Genomic DNA, 20,236 nt, shown 5'->3' with positions numbered 1-20,236 from the left:
AATGTGCCAGGACATTCTTTGGACTGAAAGCACTGCCATAGAGAGAGAGAGAGTCAGAATCCTTCAGGACATACATGAGGATTTCCAGCACTTACTATAAATCGCAGAGAAACGGGATAATTCCAAACTCATAGTCATGAGTAGTATGGTGGCACATCAAGTATCTGTAGTGGCCTGCATTCGTATACAAGTTGGGCCTTACCAGACTTGAGTAGACCAGACTTGAGTAGAAGTCTTTGTTGGAAGGGGAAGGGGACAGTTGTATTGTCCTGATGCGTGGGGACTGATCACATGAGTACACATCCTTCTCAAGAAAGTACTGTAGTCAGGGGCAAGCGCAGCTGATTTTATGCAGACCACAACATAGTTCGTACAGGTCACATCACCATTCCTCTCTACCTGGCAGAACATTCTATTTGAGGTCTTGGTCCCACAACACTGCCAGATCAATGTCTGCAGGATCACCTGCATCAAGTAGTTACAACATCTGACTAACTCTCCATCCAGCTTTCATGACAGCCTGTCTTCAAAATCACTTGCAACATCACCTAGCCTACCTTTAGGAGACATGTGTGACACAATTGGCCCTCAGGCGTAACATTTCTGTTTCTTACAGTTTGACATTCAAAAACAAGTTTAACTCGAAGGGGAGTAAGTTATTTAAAAGGGGGGGGGGACTTGGGACACTTTTGTAACTATATGCATTTTTTTCCTGTAGTAGTACTGCTATAAAAAGAAAGCTGTAGGTCATAAAATAAAGATTAACTCCATTAATGCTGTATACATTGACATTGCTACAACTGGCAGATAAGTAGTAATATGCATGTTTTGAGGGAAATGCCTAATAAGAAAATTATAGGTTAAAATGAGTATCGTGCCATGTAAACAAACACTGCTGCTACTTCAACCTCACCAGTGCACAAAGGATGATATGTCTCTGAGGTCACAAATTATTCTATTTGACAAAATAATCTGATGTGCAGTACATCAACAGACAACATAGTTCAAACTGAGAAACCATTGCATGATTTAAAAAATTGTATACATTTTCTTTAATTTGCAAAGTATGAACTTGTTAAATACTGACTTACTACTTTTTACTAATTGTACTACTTCATGACAGTTGGTATGTGCATAGTTAGGTACATCACCTGACTAGAATTTATTGTACAAAATAATTAATATTAGTAGTAGTTATATGATGCCTTACGACATCAATCCGTGAACATTCAAGCATGACTTTTAGAAATAATAATGTAATTACTTGTTCTGAAATGAAAAAAAAATATTGAAAGATGAGAAGGAATGTCAGATGAGCAGTGACAGTAGACCATGTACCACACAGCATAGCCAACAGATACCACTAGAAGAATCCTTTATACTCTGTATTCCTTCCAAGAAAGGAAACTCTGACTTGAATATCCCAGTCCATAGTTCTGGACTGGACACTGCCTCATTACCTGCACAATGATCTGCCATACATGAGCTTGTCACATGTGTCCCTCACTACTGCTACCAGCTGGTCACCATTAGTCATAGTAGGACTGGAACTGGGAGCTGCAGTGAAAGCATGGGTCGCTTCACTACCAGGCCATCGCATGATCATATTATACAGAATGCAACATGAACAACAAAATCAATCCGGAAACCAAGAACAGTCACACTGGTGAGAAAAGACCTCAGAGTCAAGTGCTGCTCAAAACATAAATTCATTACTTACTTAAAAAAACTCCTAAAACAATAGAGGTTAAGTGCTTTTGTCCTCTGGTAAATGGACTTCATCAGAACAATTACCCATTAGTCAAAAAGCGAGTGTAAGCAGGGTGGAGTGGGTGAAGAAGAGTGTCAGGAGTAATTTGTGACAGACTGTTACAAGTAAGAGTGAAAAGGAAGGTCTACAAGATGGTAGTGAGACCAGCTTTTTTATATGCGTTGGAGACTGTGGCACTGCCGAAAAGATAGTTGTCTGAACTGGAGGTGGCAGACTTAAAGATGTTGCATTGGGTATGATAAGGATGGACGGGTTTACAAATGAGTATATTAGAAGGTCAGCTCAGGTTTGACAGTTTGGAGACAAAGCCAGAGAGACGAGATTGCATTGGTTTGGACATGTGCTGAAGAGGGATGCTGGGTATGTTGGGAGAAAGATGCTAAGGATGGAGCTACCAGGTAAGAGGAAAAGAGGAAGGCCTAAGATAAGGTTTACGGATATGGTGAGAAAGGACATGCAGGTGGTTGGTGTGACAGAGCAAGATGCAGAGGACAGGAAGAAAGAGACTGGATCTCCATTTCCTAACTCTCATTTCCTGTATACTCGCCTCTGTTTTTGCTCTACCTCCTGGTTGTTGTTATTCTCAGTCTAAACATCTCTCTCCACATTTGGTGTCCTCCATGCTTTTCCAATTTGCCTTCTAGTAAGTGAAGGATACTAAATGAACCATTTCAACCACTCATAACATTTGCATGATACGTTTTTTTTTTTTTTACTGTAAACCGTTTTAATTATATACACTAAAATAAACCAAACCCCAAGCAGACTGGATCATATGGAAAAGTAATGCAGATTTAGTGCTCTAGTCTTTTAATATTTACTTCATCAGAATAAACATCTTTATAAACCACACTATATATAACATGACTATTATTACATCATTACTGTAAAAATAACACAGTAGCAGTTATTAAAATTATATAAATAACACATAAAAACCTTCATGTATGTATAATCAGTTTTGCTACACTTAATATTTATAGTTTCAGTAAATCCATTAAACCTGGACTTGTATCTGGGTCCCTGTCATTACATTGAATGATCACATTAATCAGCAGCATTTTGTATGACATTGCATCGAAAATGCCATTCGTTGAACCATACTGACTGTGATCGCAATATGGTAGGGATTAGGAAATTTGGCCTTTTCCCACTAGTGCAATTTCGGAGTTGATATATGTAATTACTGGGGATACACACACACACATGAGGGGGTTTAATGAATGGCAGTTCCAATTATATGATCATTCAGTGATATAATACATACCTCTTGTATCTGTCCTGCAGTCTAAATTGCCAGATAGTTTCTTTAGACTCTAATCTGTTCTTCAAATCACCCCCTCTTAAATCAAGAGGTTCCTGATTCAGACAAAAGCTAAACTTCTAACATTCTACACAAACAGCTGGGTGCCAGACACCAAGTGAGGTTGACATGAAGCCCCCATACATCATGCTGCACTCTGCCTTTTAGGGAAGGCCGTCGCCACTTCATCACAGCTGATTTTTTTTATATACCTGAAATACAGCACAGTAGTATGCTGAAGCAGATTAACACACCCAGCCTCCTAATTTCACACCAAGACGTACAGTACATCTCACTTCTAAGACAGTTCAGATGGACAAAGAGGCCATGTATAAGGAGGGGCAAGTCCCCCACAACCCTAAACTAATATATACCAACTTTGAGATTATCAGGCCTCAGAGAAAAGGGAATATTTTGGGAAATGGCCATCTTGAACTTAGTATATGCAAGTCTATTTTTCCGCCATTCTGTCTCCTTATTTTGCACTTGCTGTTGTGGGTCCCTTCATTTCAAATGGTTACACATTTTTCATACACAAGGCAACAGTTGCACTTATCAACCCTTAAAGAGCTGTACCAGCAAAAACAAAATACTGAAGCAAGAAAAAAATTGCATAACAGTAGTTAAAAGTGAACCAACTTGGTATATCTACTAGTCTCAAAAATTAAACTTATCAGAGTCCAAATAGAATGTGGCTTACTTTAACTTCAAAAATATATTGTAGATGTCTTTCATATCACTGTATCAGAAGTCGTAACTGATGGGATCTCCTGCCAAGAATAGACCAAACTCCAGCCAGTCTACCAAAGTTTCTAAAACCTTAGTGTCATATGTCACACGTAATCTCCTCACACAGGATGCAGGGCATAAAGCTGACATGGGTACGCTGCTTATCTAGAACTACTTTGCCAGCAGTCCAAACACTATTGTTGAACGTCAGTCTGAACAATCTTCGCCATGCTGATTTATAGAGCCAGTTTCAGACGAGTGTCCCATTGGGGTACCACCTTCTTTTTAATTTTTTCTTGTTGAAAGTTCATCCTAGAAGAGAAAATGTCAGTGTGGGAGGAAGATTCCCCATGAAGACCATCAGGGCCAGTAATTTGTTCTGCTTAGGTGCTTCCCAGAACCTTACCCAGTGCTTTATTTGCCAGGCTTTTATTCCAAAGATACTTGGTAGCAGTCTGTCTTCCCTCTTCTATTTACCTTGATAATTAGTGCCTTAAGTTGTTAAGTCAGGATGCAATGGCTATGTCCATCTGCCCAGAGATATAGCCATCATCCAAGGAAAGGACTTGGAAGTCTCAGGCTGATCCTGCAGCATTCCAGCCTTCACTGGACATATCTCTCATGATGGATGAAAGCCCTGAAGAATGCCCATTGCTGGTGTAATTTCTTCTGCCATATCCCTATCAGAGGCTGGCATGGAATTGGCTTCTCTAATATCTCCTGAGGCTTTGTAGATGTCCATACCTAATGTTGAGGGCCCCATGGCTGGGTATTTCCAAGGGGCCTAGGGGGATTCCCCAAATCTTAGTCAGGGAAGAGGTTCCCTGTACCCTTATTGAATCGAGGCAGGGTTCCGATCCTCTCAGGTTCGTTAAAGCAGACATTCTTGGCAAGAAAAAGCAGAAGACTTAAACCCATTCCTTATATTGCTAAGGATCCCAAGATCCATTGCAAGATGTTACTCTGGGATTGTTTAAAGCCCTGATGGCCTTGAAGCCCCCTCAAGGAGTATCTGTTCCTACCCCTCCCTTTGTCTACTACTTCTATTAAGAGGGGGTAGGGAACCTGATTCCTCTGAAGATTTGGATCCTGGGGAGAAATCCTTGACTTATTTCTCTCAAATCCTTTCTCCTTTAGACTGTGGCTCCGAGGAGGACACTGAGTCTTGATTCCTCTTTTTGTGGAATTGTCCTTTTGGGGATACTATAGTTTGCATAATGGAATATTTCAAGTAAGATTTTTCCTAGGTTTCTGATATTCAGTAGTAGTATTATGAACTTTTGTAGATGGAGTCTCCTAAGCTTTCTGCAGTTTCTCCTGTTTTAACTGCTATTCTAGATAGGTTTTCAGCTGACTGGCTCCCGATTCCCAGCCCCCAGCCCCTAAGATACCTAACCTCTCTAACAAACCCTCCAAGCTTTCTCATTTCCTGGAGGTGTTGCAGGATCTTCTGGACCCAGGGCACCATTCAGCCAGTTCCAGACCAAAGGGGAAGAGGGTTGTATTCCAGGATGTTTTTGGTTCCCAGGAAAAAAGGGCTCTAGAGACCTATTCTAAACACCTTCCTCAAGGTTCCTTCATTCAGAATGCTGTCCATCCGACTGTTTCCTGTCTTGCTCCCTCAGTTTCTTGGTCTTTCTGTACCTAAAGGACAACTGTCACCATATTCCAATTCATTCTCTCTTCAGGAAGTTTTTACATTTTTCTGTTTCATCCTCTCCTTTTCAGTTTTTTGCTTTGCCCTTTGGTCTTTTCACAGCCCCAAGGGTATTCACCAAATGTCTGGCTCCTGTCGTAGCCTTTTTCAGGCTTTAGGCATTCAGAATTTTCCTTATTCAGATAAACTCTTTTTTTAAGCTCCATCTCCAAGCAGATGCCTACAGGATCTACACTTCACCAGTCTTCTCTTGCACAGTTTGGGGTTTAATATAAGTCTCAAAAAAATCAATCCTGTCCCCACTAACAGGGCTGCATTTTTCTGGCTTGCAGGATCCAGACAGTTCTCATGCTGACTTCTGTTTCTGCTCCCAAGGTTCTTTCTCTGACAGCCTTCTTTCAGTCCCTAATCTCTCTTCTCCCTGCCAGGGAGTTTCTCAGGGTCCTAGGATTCATGGCGTCTACCATTCCCATGTTTCCTTTTGCCAAGTTCTGTGTGTAAAAACTGCAGTGGTTCCTGAAAAAATATGGCTTTTACATTGCCATCCTGTTTCCTGTTCCTCTTCTTGTCTCAAACCCTACCTTCATTGATGAAGCCAGCAGGTTTCCCTAAATCCTGGGTTACTCTTTCAGGGCCCTGCTTCCTCCTGAGAACTGTCCACAGGTACTTTAGATGTCCTATTCAATGTTACAGCATTCTTTACATCCAGGAAGTTCTCTGCCCAATGACCCGATGTCCAGCCAGTATACAACAGCTTTAAGCTACTGCAAGTACGTGAGATGTCGCACGTATACTCAGACATCAGCCATAAAAGGATGTCCGCACATACAATCCTCTGAACTTTTCTGCTGCCATTCGGAATGCTTGACTCGTATGTCTGTCTGCTTCCTGATTCTGTTTGTTGCTGCCAGCTTTCAGATAAATCCCCCATTGGGATTTGTTTCTTTGCTACTGTCTCTTGTAATTCGTTCATGTTGTCCAGGAAGGGCAGGTGTAGGTATGGAAGGCAGATTCCACATAAAGATGGCCACGACCTTTGCCTTTTTTGCCTAGGCCCTAATCATGACCACCTCAACTGTTCTATTTGACAGGCCTTTGTTCCTAAAACTTTGCGCAGCTGACTTTCAGCTTTAAATCTCTAGACAATCAGCATATTAAATGTCTGGCTAAAGAGGGTTCTGGGGGTCCTTCGGCTGAGCCGTCTTTGAAGAGGAAGGTTAGCAAACATAGGCCCGAGTCCTCTTCGGCTGTGCCTCTTACTTCCAACTTCAGATCTGAGGTGTGGAGCCTCCTGTTGCATTTTCAAAGTCCAGGGTCTTTGGCCCCTAATCAGAGGTCGGACCACTTCAACATAAAGGAAATGAGGGCTCTAATTCTTGGTCTGCAGGCCATCCACACACTGTTTTGCCCAGACCCTTTGAGAATTTTCACAGACAACACCACAGTTATGTTGGTATATCAAGAGATATGGGTGATCACAAGGTCCTATCTTTGCAGACTATCCCTTTAGGCTAGGGACCTGGCTATCTGCCTTCAGTTGACTCTTCAGGCAGTTTACATTACTTCAGGGCACAGTCTTGTAGCAGACTTCCTGAGCAGGCCTAGAACACAACGTCATGAATGGATGCTTCACAGAGGCATGTTTCTGGGTATAATACTGTTTGCCTCCCCTCTGAACATGCAACTTTCACATTCTTTTCCAGAGCTTCAAGTCCTCAGGCTTGGAAAGTGGACATGAAAGTGGACACTGTCCTTTTCGTGGAAGGAGATGTTCCTCCATTCCTTTCCTCACCTTCCACTGCTTTCCAGGGTCCTGCACAAGATCAAAAAGGACTCGATGGCCCAGACAGCATTGGTTGACCCTCCTCTTAAACATTGTCCTTAGTTATTTTTACATTGATTGTTGAATAAAGTTATGACTCTACATCTCTCTTCTCCTGTGTGCATTTGTCTAGGACCATCTGAAATGGACACTGAGTTAAGTAAATGCTAAACACAATTTATGCTTAAACAGATTCTGCTGTATCATTACTAGACATGGTGTGGTACCCTCAGAAAGTGTCATGGCAATGTATAGGTCACCCTACCAAATTTTTAATAATCAGTATGACAAAGCATAGATTATAACTACAGAAAACTTAAACCAGCACGCAAGAACTCGGTAGGACTACAAACAAGCACAAAGTAGTACAGGTGTGAGCTGTGCACCTATATAACATTTACTTCAGACAGATGCACTGATTTTTGATTTGATGCAGACAAGTGGATACGTAGTGTGGCTCACAGCTGCCATATTAACCTACCATAGAGCTTAACTTCAGAGTAACTATGCAGTATCTTTAAAGTGCCACTGTGTTAGAGATTTGTGATAGAAGTAATAGCATAACAAAAGGATGTCAACAGACAAAACAGTTTGTAGGCACTAAAATAAGTATGTCCAGTAGTACATGTAATAGTTGGCATCATTGCTAGTCATACCCTTCAACTGTGAAGAATTTTGCCAACTGTGCACATTTTTGCCCCCAGTTTTTTAGTGTCTTAAAATGTGTGGTTTTCTGGCAAGTCACTGAGGATTTCAGTCAGTAAATATTGATAAGCATTTAAGTTTCAGACTTCACATCCCTCAGAAAATGCATACTAGTATAAAACCTGTATTCTAGTGACTTTTCTAAATTTATAAGAACGGCATTTAAAAATTTGTCCCTGACTTTTGTCTTTTGTACTCTACTTCTGGTTTTGTCCAGAATTCATTAACAAAGAAGTTGAGAAGTAGGTCTTCTAGTATAGTAACTGAGTCGCTCTGTCATCTTTGAAATTTAATTTATTATGCCTTGCAAAAGGCACTCCTACATAAATGATTTTGCCAGTACCAATCAGACTTGGCTTGACTTGGTCATTGGTGCCAGACTAGACTAACAGCAGCCATAATGCATTACACTCACTACAGCAGAGCAGCAAGAAAGTCCTGTATCTAACCGTTTGCAGAGTGTTACTGGAATAAGAACGCGTACACTAGGTTTTCAGTACATCTCATAAGTCCAAACCTGTCACAGCGGTCACTTATTTAACCATCGTCTCAACTGAACTGAGACTGCTGTGGTGGTTGCACCCCCACTGCAATTCAACGTATCAGTGTGATGCATTACAACACTAAACCCAGTTGAAACTACACAGCAAACCAGCAATTGTTAGCAAGGTCCAGCTGGGAGATTGAATATTATTTTTATATTTTTTATATTTAAAAAAAAAAAAAAAAGACTGCAAAAGCAACTGCTTCAGTGCCAGGCTGCCGGCAAAACAAAAATGTAAAACTTAATTTTTCCTACATGAACTGTGGGCAGGAAAGGAAATGTTAACTTTTTATGGTATCACCAGCATACCCAGACATTTCCTTTCCCACTCATGTAATGCAGCCAACAAGTTGCAAGGCATAAATCCAGCAGGGCACTCGGGGGGGCACAATTTCATGGGGGGCATGTGCCCCCATTTGCCACCCCCCTGCGACACCACTGTTGACACATTTTGAGCATGATACATAGATTGAAAAGTAGCCGAATTTTGCAAAGAAGAAATAGCTTTTATTTATTTTTGTTGAGTTTGCGGTAATCAGCTTCTTCTGAAAGTGTTTACTGGGGTCTGTCAGCAAATCGAAATGGCATAAAGCCGAACACCATTTCTTTCACACATGTGTTGAACTCCCAGTTAACCGAATGGCCAGATCATCAATGTTTTTTTCCCTAAGGAAAAAAATTGGTAGGCCAACTACACATGACACACCCCCCCAAACTAAACATACTAACTCCGAGACCGCACTACAGTGGGGAAAAGGGCAAATTCACAGTGACAGTTAAGAGTTTTTTTCCACTATGAAAAAAAATCCATGATCTGGCCATTCGGTTAACTGGGAGTTGGACACGTGTCAGTGAAACTGTGTTTGGCTTTATGCCATTTCGATTTGCTGATACAGACCCGTTTACTGAACTATATTGCAAGTAGTTATTTGTCAAGGTGACTTGTGGTTTATTAGCGATTTATTAAATGGTTCTACCTATATCTGATAAAGTTCAGTGTTTGTTAAAAACTTAAACAGAGTTGAGGTCCATTGTTTGCAGTGTAGTGGCTTTGTTTTACTCGAATATCACAGTAATATGGTACATACTCAGAAGTTAGATCTTGCCCTGCTCCAACTCATAAAATGTAAATGTACGCAAACAAGTGACGACATTTTAAGCCAATTGATGGTACTTCTTAATGTTTTATAACTAAGCCTATGCCCAAGCACTACGCATCTACTCCTTGAAAGGTGAGCAGTGCACTTTCTGTAATGCCTGTGAATCTAACACACTAACAATAACCACAGTTTTATTTCATACCCATAAATTTGTGTATCCATCCCCTATGTGGATATAGCCGACACTAAATATAAGCCTTTATGGGAACACACTGTATTAATTTAATGTTCTCTCCCCTTACCTATCCTTGTGTTTGCTTGCTAGATAGAAACTAGTAATTAGTAGTTGCTGTGTTATTTGTAAGCTCTGATTCACTGTTTGGTACCCAAGTCTTTTTAACTTGTCTTGACCAGTTGCTGTGGCATAATTTTAAACTGGTTAGTCCCTGTATATTTTACTGAATGTGTTTAAACTAGTGCTTTAGGCAAACTACAAAACAATACTAAAAGAGAATCCAAGTTTGCTGCATTTAGAGGGCTATAGAGGCAAATTTGCCTGCATTTGTCTTGTCAGTTCATTGGTAAATGGGATTGAATAAGCTGGAGCTAAATGGGATTGAATAAGCTGGAACTGCGGCAGTCTGTTGATGAAAGTGATGGACTCCATCTTTTTTTTTTGGTCATTGTCCTGCAGTGGTAGAGCTTTACCATATCAATTGTATCCTGCAGCCTCCTTCCTTTGCTTTGAAGTTGCTGGCTACCACTGATTATGATCAGCTTGCCCCATCTATTCAACAGTAGCAAAAAGTCATAGCATAGAAAATACATTACTTTACCAAAGTCCATATTGTAGCCCACCAACTTTGTGAGTACAGAAACATGACAAGAAAACTATCAGATTGTTCAGAAACAGACTGAAGGATGCCCTCTAAGGAATTAAAATTCTTGTGCTTTAAAAAAAGGAATAATTTATTAATTTATTTACATTTGTTAACCGGGTAGCATCCGACTGGGCCAGTAGCCCGTTTTCAGCGGAGACCCAGCGAGAACAGCTCCATAAACAGAATACAATTGGTTACTTTAACATATGACTATTAATATATAATTTAAATCTTACTAAGTAAATTATTTTGATAGCAAAACATAGAGCATATCGCATACATATATAGTGATAACTGAGTATTTTAAAACTATCCGAGACCAAACCAATCAAAGAAACATATGTAAACAAAATTGACTAACAATGAAATTTGCATAGCCACATAGATCATAGGTTAATAGAGATGTTTGATCATTGAAATACTTAAAAACCTGTTAGGGATTATACCAGATGTTTCAGTTTATTGGAGAAATAGGTTGAGCTGTTTAAAGGTGATGAAGAGAGTTGTGAAGTACTAGGAGAGAGAAATTATCTGGGAGAACTACAGGGGCAGAGCCAGTTGTTTTTGAGATGTTTTGTTTCTGCTTTAAAAGAAGAATAGCTGGCAATATTTTGTATGCATTGAGGGAGAGCATTCCAGATCTTGGCTATTTTATTTGAATAGAGGGAGCCACCATGATGGTCAAGAGACTGGGTTATTTTTAACAGTAGCTTATCGGAAGACCTAAGGGACCTGCTGTTGACATGTGGTTGGACCAGGGGTTAAAGTACAGGGCAGTTAATGATTTTGTGGGTGAAGGTAAGCTGGTTTAATGTTAACTGGTTGGGAAGTTCTAGCCAGTTAAGTTGAAGAACAGAAACAATGATGAGCTTTATGGGGATGATTGCTGGCAAACTTTGCTATTTTGTTATAGCAGGATTCTAAGTTATTAAGGTCAGTCTTGCGTAAGTTGGTGAAAATGTGTGCGCAGTAGGGAAGGGTAGATAAAAGTTGAGATCTAGCTGTGGGCTAGTCTGACTTGGTGTGTTAGGTAAGGTTTGGCCCTGTAGAGAGATCTGAGTTTGGCATGGACTTTTTTGATTGTTGGGGAAGTATGTATATCAAATTTTAGTCTATTGTTACACCTAGGGGTTTAGTGTGATTAGTAGGCTCAATTTTGGTTCAATTGGTGGATTGAATAAAGAGAGGTGGAGAGCAGGGCTTGGAGGTTTTGTTTGTGAAAGTCATTAACTTAGTCTTATTTGGGTTTAGAATGAGTTGGTGGTTAGTTAAGTAAGTTTCAATTTCCTGAAATGATTTTTGAGTCTTATCTTGAAGTTCTTGGCGGGGGGGGGGGGCAGAGAAGATAAGAATGTATTGTCTGGGTATTATATGATTGTAGCAAGTTGGGTTGCTGAATTTAGGTTGCTAGTAAATATGATAGAGGAGGGGGCCACGTATGGATCCTCGTGGGGACTCCAGTGGATACTGGCAGTAGTGGAGAGAGATTGTTCTCCCATTTGGTAGCATGTTGACGGTTTGATAGGTAGCTGTGAAACCATGTTAGGGATGATGAACTGAGATAAGTGGAAAGTTTAAGTAGGAGTTGGTGGGGAACAGTGTCAAATGCTTTTGACATGTCCAAGAAAACTGCTGAGACTAGTTCTCCATAGTTTTTAAGGTGATGAGTAGTATCGGTAAAGCATATTAAGGCTGTGTTAGTACTATGTTTAGGTCTAAAACCGTGCTAGGTGTAGGATAGTAGATTGTTAGTAGTATGGTGATCAAGGAGTTGTTGAATACATTTCTCTAGGATTTTAGAACAACTAAAAATGATATAGAATTCAGCTTTCAGTGAAATTGTTTATGCTGTAGTATTGTGTCCTTCCAATAAGTTAAGAATACTGCCAAGGGTAGCTCAAAGTCTGGTCAGCATGCCAAAGCCTTTTAAACATTTTTGTCACTGTATATCACATGTAGGATTCCTGCACAGGATGTATGGCTTAAGATGACTTATGGACTCTATATTACCCAGAATTTCTTTGCCATCAGTCTGAATGCCATTGTTGAACGTCAGTCTGAACATGCTTCGCTGTGCTCTTGGCCTAATCTTGCTGATTTCCAGCTGTCACCAGACATCTCTGTAGAGGCAGATGACATCCCTGAAAACTGCCCAATGCCAGCATTGGATCCTTCTTGTGCCACCCTATTGGAGGCCAGCATGGAACCAGCTTCTCGCATGCCCTCTGAGGCTATGTAAATGTCCATACTGGATGTTGATGGGAAATCACAGCTGGTAATCTCCCAAGGGCCTAGAGGGATTCCTCAAATCTTAGTCCAGAAAGAGGTTCCTAGTACCATTATTGAGTCAAGGTAGGGCTGAGAACCTCCGAGGTTTGTTAGGGCCGACATCTCTTTTAAGAAAAGATAAAAAGCTAAGCATATTTCTCTTATTGCTGAAGATCCTCAGAGAATGGCAGGAGTTTGCTCAAGGCTTGTTTAATGCCTTGATTGCTTTGAAGCCCCTCAAGGAGTGTTGACTCCACCTGGGGTAGGGAGCCTGATTCTTCTGATGGGGATTTGGATTCTGGGGAGGAATCCCTGATTTATTCTTTTTAATCCCTTCTCTGGAATAGATGTCTGAGAAAGATTCCTTGAGACCTGATTTTCATTTTTGAGGAATTGTCCTTTGGGGATACTATCGCTCACATGACTATTTTAAGTGGGATGGCTCCCAGGTATCATTCAAAAGAGATGGAGTCACCCAAGCCTTCTGTAGCTCCTTCTGTTTTAGCAGCTTTGTAGACACCTTTCTGCTGATTCCTTGGCTCTGGATTCTTAGCCTCTTGCCCCTAAGAAACCTAAGCAGTTCTATAAGGTGCCTGAGGCTTTCAAGTTTCTTTTACAAATGTCCTTCTGCTGAACCTCTAATTGTCGCTGTTTGTACAGAAAAGCCTTCAAAGCTGTTGCCTTCTTCTAAACTCCTTCCATCAGATAAGAGTAGTAGGACCATGGAGAGGCTGGACAAGGTGTACACTGCTGCCACTCTGGCATTTAGGGCCATTAATTATCAAACCCACATGACTAGATATGTATCGACTCTTAAGTGGGTAAAGTGCTGTCTGACTTTCCTGAGTCTGAAGGGAGGACTTCAGCACTTTCCTTTCTGGAGCCTACATCGCAGGTTGCTTATCACTGAATCAAGTGCAGATATGATGCTGATGATGCTTCCTCTAGGTTTACTGACTTTTTGTTTGTCATGAGGTATTCTTGACTTCACCTTCAGGCTTTGCCTGGTGACATCAAAGCCAAATTCCTGGCTGCACCTTTGGTTAACCAGAATCTTCTTGGTTCTGCTGTGGCTGCCCTGTTCCAAGACCCTTAAGGATAAGGTTATGCAGGACCTCAAATACATTTGTCTCCCCTATTCCCAAGTTTGAGGAGTTAAATCTGCCTTTGCCCACAGGCAACCTCATCATCTATCCAAAGGTAGAAAGGAGCCAAGGTGTGTTCTTTCTGACAAACCTACTCACACTCCTAGGCCTTTGAAACCTTCCTTTCAGGACAAATATGTTTCTGACATTTTGCTGTACCTTCCTCTTGGCCAGGTTCCCTTGTCTCTCAGACTTTCTCTGCATCTCCAAAATTGGTAACATATTACCTCAGATTTTTTGCTTCTGTTTATCATTTATCAGGAGTATTTTATGGTTTGGAAGTGCCTTCCTTTCTTTTTTGGTATTCCTTGACCTCCTCCAGACCAAATTGCTCATTTTCCAGAAGTGCTGCAGACTCTTTTGGACCAGGGCATCATTCAGCCAGTTCTAAATGCCCAAAAAGGAATAGGTTTTTATTCCAGGATGGTTTTGGATCCCCAGAAGGAAAGGACCTGCAGACCTATTCTGGAAGGGTCCTCCTTTCTTGATGCACTCTCTCTCCATATTCTGTTTATCTTTCTCCCTCAGGCCTTTTTGGTCTCTCTAGACCTTCAAGGGTGCTTATCTTCATATTCCCCCCTTTAGCCTTTATTCAGGAAATTTGTTTCTCTGTTTCTTACTCTTATTTTCAATTCTGTGTTTTGCCCTTTGGTCTTTCTACAGTCCCAAGGGTATTCACCAAATGCCTGGCTCCTTTCATATCCTTTTGCAGGCTTCAGGACTTCCTGATATTCTCCTGCTACTGCTACAAGCAGCCTCTTGCTGGATGTACACTTCACTGGTGTTCTTAAACAGTCCGGATTTGACAGTCTCAAAAAGTCTGTTCACACTATCCCAAGACCACATTTTTCTCAGCGGCAGAATTCAGACCATTCCTATGTTGGCCCCCTTCCTGCTCCCAAGAGTCTTTCTCTGGCAACCTTCTTCCAGTCTTTTCTTCCTGCTAGAGAAGTCCTCAGGATTCTGGGATATATGGTATCCACTATTTCCATGCTTCCATTTGCCAAGCTCCATATAGTGAACATTGTAGTGGTATCTGGAACTGGTGTGACCTCAGCACGGTCACCCCTGGAGTTCCTTGTTCCTCTCCTTCCTTGTATGAAACTCAAGCTTTATTTGGTGGATTCAGCAAGTTTATGTAAATCAGGGGCTGTCTATGAAACTCAAGCTTTATTGGTGGATTCAGCAAGCTTATGTAAATCAGGGGCTGTCTTTGTGCTCCAGCTTCCTCCCAAGAGCTGTTTACAGATGCCTCAGTTCTTTGGTGGGGAGCCTCTTGTTGCAGTCTCAAGGTTCAGGATCTCCACACCAGAGGTTAGACCACATCAACGTAAAGGACATGAGGGCTCCGATTCTTGCTCTGCAGACCTTTCACACACTTTTTGCCCAGGGCCCCTGAAAATCTTCACAGACAACACCACAGTTATGTGGTGTATCAACAAGCAGGGAGGCCCAAGGTCTTATCTTTGCAGACTAGCTCTTCAGGCCTAGGACCTAGCTATCTGCTATCAGTTGACCTTTCAGGTGGTTTACTTTCCTTCAAAGCACAGTCTTGTGGCAGACTCCCTGAGCAGGTCCAGAACTTAGCCTCATGAATGGGTGCTTCACAGAGATGCATTTCTGGACATAGTCTATTTCTGGGGTATTCCTCAAGTAGATCTGTTTGCCTCCACTCTAAATAGGCACCTTCCTCACTTGTTTCACAGTTTCAAGTCCTCTGACTTGGAAGGTGGATACCATATATTTTTCTTGGAAATGAATGTTCTCTATGCCTTTTCTCCCCTTCATCTGCCTCCCAGAGTCCTGCCCAAGATCAGAAAGGACTCACCAAAATTTTTGTTGGTGACTCCATTTTGGCCCAGATAACTTTGGTCCCCCCTCCTTATTCATCTGGCTAGGGGTAATCTGTACAAGTTATCCCATCAGATGGATCTTCTAACACAAGACAAGGGTTTTCTCATCCATCCCGACTTGTCCACTCTTCAACTGACACTGTGGGTAATAGCATTTGGATGTCCTTCAGGTAACTTTTTTCTGAGGGCATCCTTCAGATGCTGCAGGAGGCCAGAAAAACCAATAGCAGAAAATCATATATGGCCAAATGAAAGATATTTTCTGTTTGGTGGTCCCTTTGATTATGTCTTATTTGTGTGAATTGCTCCATGCTGTCTTGGCATATTCAGTTAAAGTCCCAGTAAAGAAAGAGCCAGCATACTGTGTACAAAATCACTTTAATTAAAACAAAATCATCAGACCGGTTTCGGCCGGAATAATGTCACAGCCTTCCTCAGTGCAATAAGAAAAAAATGAAATTTAGTTAAACAATAAATACATTCATCTCAAGGCTGATTGGTCCATCTTAGAATTGTTCATTCAAACCAGGAGGGAACAACCCACCTAGTTTCACAATCCACTTTTTCTCTTTATTATTTAAGATGGAGTGCTATCCAATTTTGTTAGATTTATTGCCCTTTACAATATCAATAATCAAAAATGAAAACCTAGCAGTAAATATTCTTTACTGGGATTCCACTAAAGAAACGACCAAATGCCACAAAGAAGATGTATTAGTAAAACAAAAAATGAGATTGCCCGGATAACGTGCAATCAGTACCAAGTACACAGGCCCACAGCAGGAACAGGAACAAAGTGTAACAATCAAAATGGCACTCCTGCGCAGAAGGCAGTCATTACAAACATGGGTCCATCTATCAACCTTCCCAATACATACAAACTACCATTATGGGGGATCCATTAGTTGGCTGTCATCCATGTGGACATTGTATCCACTGTGACAAGGTGGTAAAATCCAAACAGTTCTCAAGTCATAACAGTTCTTCAGTCTATGAAATTAATTTTTTTGCCAATTGTAGTACTGATTGGTTAGTATATCAAGCTTACATGTACCTGTGGTTCTTTCTACATTGGTAAGACTTCCCGCCCATTCAGAATAAGAATTTCAGAACACATTAGCAATATTAAAAATAAAAAAAACCTTCCAATGCACTTTATAAACACCATTTGATACATCCTACTGCTAGGTTTTCATTTTTGATTATTGATATTGTAAAGGGCAATAAATCTAACAAAATTGGATGGCATTCCATCTTAAATAATAAAGAGAAAAAGTGGATTGTGAAACTAGGTGGGTTGTTCCCTCCTGGTTTGAATGAACAATTCTAAGATGGACCAATCAGCCTTGAGATGAATGTATTTATTGTTTAACTAAATTTCATTTTTTTCTTATTGCACTGAGGAAGGCTGTGACATTATTCCGGCCGAAACCGGTCTGATGATTTTGTTTTAATTAAAGTGATTCTGTACACAGTATGCTGGCTCTTTCTTTACTGGGACTTTATATTGCATTTTTGAGCCGTGCATTTGCCTTTTGCGCAGGAGTGCCATTTTGATTGTTATATTCAGTTAAAGCGCATCTGTTGGCAAATTCTGCCTGTCTGCCATTGAATCATTGTTCAATTTCTAATTTTGAAGTCAAACAATCGTTTAAAGGTGTCCTTCGTATCAGGCCTCCAAGAAAGTATATACCTTCTTGGGACCTTTAATTTTGCATTTGGAAACAGAATCCGACCCCCTTTGAAGCTGCTGCTTCTACTTCCTTGCAGATTGTACTTGGAAGACTGTTTGCTTGCCCCTCACTCTGCCAAGAGAGTGTTTGAACTCCAGGCTGTCATGGCTGTTCCTTTTTAAATTTTTCATAGAAACAGCATGTGTCTGCGTACCAATCCTGTTATGCAATGGTGCTCAATGAGCTATCCCTTAAACAGTCTATTCAGCTTCCCTCCTCTTTCCTTCTGTACAATCTGCTAGTGAGAAGGTTCTTCACATGTTGGACCTACATAGACAGCGCAGGTTCTATTTGGATAAGACAAAGGCTGCCCACAAGTCTGGGCAGCATTTTTTTATCACTCCAAGACTTTGTGTTTAGCTGTTTCAAAGCAAACCATCTCATCCTGTATTTCTAAACCCACTTAATTGTGTTCTTTTCTTGGCAAACAGCTTTCTTCTTTTGTCAGACCTCATTCTACTAGTGCTGAAGCCTCTTCTGGAGATTTTTTCAAGGTTTGTATACCAATTCCATACTTGAAGCTGCTACTTGATCCTCTGTCCACACCTTTACTTAAACATTATAAGTTGGATGTCATTTCCAGGGCCAGGGCAGGTTTTGCCAGGGCTATCACACGTGGGTTTGTGGAGGGTTTTTTTTTGCCTTCCTCTTTTTGGCCTTCTTCATAGCTTTTATACTTTGCATTAGTTAAGTATACTGCAACAGTGAAATGGAAGGACATAGTGCAGTTGTTGAAAATCTTTCCATAACACAAACCAGGAAAAAATAAAACAATTCCAACCAGTATGCCTCCAGAAGGATGTGAGATAACTCCAAGGTTGAATAAATACGTCCTTTATTGAAATGAAATACTGCAAAATATGATAAAACAATAAACACAGTAAAACAAACCACTTTTCGTCCCAGCAGTGGTGAGACTTCCTTAAAATTAGCAGTAAACATGCCTTTAATAATTCTGAATTGATTGATCAGAGTTTTGTGTTCAAGTTGTAAAATATATGACTAATGCTGTGACTTTTTAAACTCAATGGCTTGTATCAAGATATCATGCTTAAGAATGAAAAGTTGCCTTGCTTCACAGGGACCTATTTAAAAAATGTCTGACATTGGGAAAGCTAATGATGTATAAAAAGAAATCAGAAAAAAATCTGTTCTTTTTAAATGTTGCAGACACCCAGGAAAGTAAATGCTGTTTTTAATCAATATTACAAATTTCCAAAGTTGTCAGTTCAACAGTTGTAAGTTTCTAGAAAGTACCGTTGTATATATAATCCAGGGCGGTTGCTTGGTTTGCTGATGACCTTCCCTTCTTCCTTCTTTGTGTCCATACTCAAGTTTGATAAGAGCCAGAGTTCGTTTTGTGTGTCAGGATTCAGATTGATAGTTTGATCAACTGATTTATTCACCAGGATTTAAGTTGCTCACTTGATCCTGATTTGATTTAACTGGTTGATTAAAGATTGCCTTGGCCAAGCAGACCTCCAACTGTAACAGGAAAAGAAAGTCTCCTGGTGTACAGGATGTTTAAGCTGATGATTTTTGTAAGTAACAGATTTTTGGATTAAACTGCTTTTAGCTGCAGCTTGGTGTCTTGTCCCATTCTTCCATCTGTATTGTGGTTTATCATTCAGTACCATGGTAAGAAACTGACAGATGAAAAAGAGAGGGGGAACTTGGGAACATGTGTCTTGGTAATGCAATGAGCTGGTTGATCCTAAAAATTCCCCACATGGTACTTTGTCAGAAATGTTGGCGAAGCAAATTATTGTAACTAGGGCCTTATTAAGTTTAATCCTGCCAAAAAAAGCAATTACCAGAAAACAGAAATTTAAATCTTAACCAACTGTAACATACTTGTTGGATATTATAAAGGAGATAAAACGAATCGGAGGTAGAATATAAAAATAGAAGGAGCAAACTACATAGTAAACGGAATCTGTGGGAACAATACATGCAAAGTAATGTTAAAGAGGAAGATAAAAATTTCAGGGAAGGCAGGATCTGTGTAATATTAAACTGAATAATTGTTAAAAAATCTGTATAATGCATGAAAGGAAAATTCTTTCAATGCTTTATTTCTCTCATGTAACTGTCTATGTTCTGGATGTGATTTTGTAATGTGTGTTGTTCGTAAAGGTATTAAAAATACTGATAAATACTCCATAGAAGTGATATTTGGTGATATTTGCAATCAATCCTGAATCAAGTTCCTACTAAAACACAATGTATATATTGTATATCATAGTGCTGTTACATTCCCTGTAAATACTCCCTTGTGTAATACTATCCCATTGTGTTCTTACTCTTAAAGTTCAAATGTACTTGTAATACATGAAGCACAGTGAATACACTGCAATGTCAGGGAAGACAAACAAGTTAAGCTCCTCTGTAGTGCAAGATCTGATCCTAACATCACTTAAGGGGTGCTTAAGATCAGCTCTCGCGGTAGGCACTAAGACCTGCCAGGACTGTCTGGCAAATGACAGTGGCAGAATTTAAAGAAGTTTAATTTCTGCCTACTGCTTATGCCAGTAGTCTGTCCCCGATTTTTCTTTCATTCCCTGATGTAAGGCATGTGCTGCTGTCTGTTTGACTTTACGGTTTTGAACGTTGATAAAACACTTTGCTCTTTTTCTTTTTGTCTTCTGTAATTTGTAGTACATGAAGCAGATGAAGGCATGTGCACTACAAAGATTGACTGAATATCCAGTCTTGACCTACTATT

Source organism: Protopterus annectens, chromosome 10.part0 (assembly GCF_019279795.1).
Source record: "Protopterus annectens isolate FY-2018-M chromosome 10.part0, PAN1.0, whole genome shotgun sequence".
Lineage (NCBI taxonomy): Eukaryota > Metazoa > Chordata > Ceratodontiformes > Protopteridae > Protopterus > Protopterus annectens.
Note: the sequence above shows the minus strand (reverse complement) of the source record.